Here is a 1,435-nt window from a genome sequence, read left to right as displayed (position 1 = left end):
GGGAGCAGCCCCATGGCTGGCCCCATGGCAGGTCAGGTTGGCCCTTGGGGCTCTGAGCCCCCTGCTCTGGGTGCAAATGTCCCTGCTCCCTGCAGGGGCTTGGGCTGGGGGCGCTCTGAAGGTCCCTTCAACCCAAACCAGTCCGGGTTCTCTGATGCTCGTTGGACAAGTGCTAACAGCCTTTTTCTGTAAGTGACTTTTGAAGGGGTGAGGTGGAGAGTAACATCCATGGGTTAACCTCCGAGGTTCATGGAGGTGACGGTTCTGCTGCTCCCTTAGGTTATGACAGCGTGTGACTCAGAGTCTCAGCCACTTCATCAGCTGTTGCTGCTGTTGAGTAAAGAGGGCGTAGTTCATTTTTGTAGAAAAAAGGGCTGAGGCTAGACTCAGAATTGCTGCAGAAGTGGTGAATGCTCCTGCACAACATCCCAGACGAATTGCCATGAGTGCTGCTGACGGTGGGGAGGGGGAGAAGGTCTGGTTTGAAAGTCCTAGTGACGAGCCTTCTTTTCTCCCCATGAAGGTGCTGCTTGTCATTAATTATTTTGGAATCCTCTAATTCCCATGTGCTCCTTGCTCGTTACCAAGCAACCGGTTGCTGCGCACGCGGCTCACCGCAGAGTCATCCGGCTGCGTTGTTTTGGTTGTGACATCTCAACAAGATGTCCCCCTCAACCCCCCCTTGTTGCCTCCCCCCTCCTAAGCTCATTCCAAGAGACGAGCTGCCCGAAACGCTTCCCCCCAGCCCCCGGCAGACCCCGCGGGGTGTTTACGATGATAATTTGCTGAAGTGCAAAGTGGGAAGAGGGGGTTTTCGATCAGCGCTCGGTGATTTCACCGCGATCCTGGCTACTGTAACGCAAACGTGGGTGCAACGTGCCGCATCGTGACTCCACTGCAATGCCGGCCCTGCCGTTTGTTACAGACAAGTCATTTCATGAATTGGAGGAGTTCTGTTGGCTTCGAAATCAGGGATGCACTGGCCAAGAGCGGGCCCTGGGGGTGTCTTAATGGTTTGGTTGCATTCTCTCTGTGAACTTACTCTTCATTTCAAAAGCGTTTCTGTATATTTAATTTGGCTGAACTATCAAGCGTTTGCATCCTCCAGTGTCTGGTTTGGGGCATCGCATCGAATGCCCCCAGGGTGCTTGAGGATAACGAGCTCATTAACCAGCAGACTTTAACTCTCAGCAACACAAAGCTCCCCCTGCTCGATTCCCCGCCCTTACCCCCTGGGTTACATCCACGGTGTCATTTCCCAGAGCTCGGTGCTGGCGTTGGACCCGCGCTGTTCTGTTCTGACAGATTGCCAAAAAAACCCCTCCCACCCCCTCGGCTGATGTCGGGGCTGCTTCTCCTTCTGCCCCCTGCCTGGTGGCTGTGGCCACATGATGATTTTCCCTGTTTTCCTGCTCCAGTAGCACTTCAGTGGCTC

At 54.4% G+C, this 1,435-nt stretch overlaps 1 protein-coding gene across 1 annotated transcript in view; it reads left to right on the top strand.

The window, feature by feature from the left end:
• LOC104494666 (band 4.1-like protein 3) overlaps positions 1 to 1,435 on the top strand; it is a gene marked incomplete at its 3' end in the record, with an annotated part of 36,905 nt that overhangs the window by 34,882 nt on the left and 588 nt on the right. The gene's annotated exons all lie outside the window — the stretch shown is intronic.

This window comes from Buceros rhinoceros, unplaced genomic scaffold, assembly GCF_000710305.1.
Source record: "Buceros rhinoceros silvestris isolate BGI_N320 unplaced genomic scaffold, ASM71030v1 scaffold7476, whole genome shotgun sequence".
NCBI classification, from domain to species: domain Eukaryota; kingdom Metazoa; phylum Chordata; class Aves; order Bucerotiformes; family Bucerotidae; genus Buceros; species Buceros rhinoceros.
The sequence above is the reverse complement of the archived record's forward strand: the minus strand, read 5'-3'. Positions and strand labels throughout refer to the sequence as shown.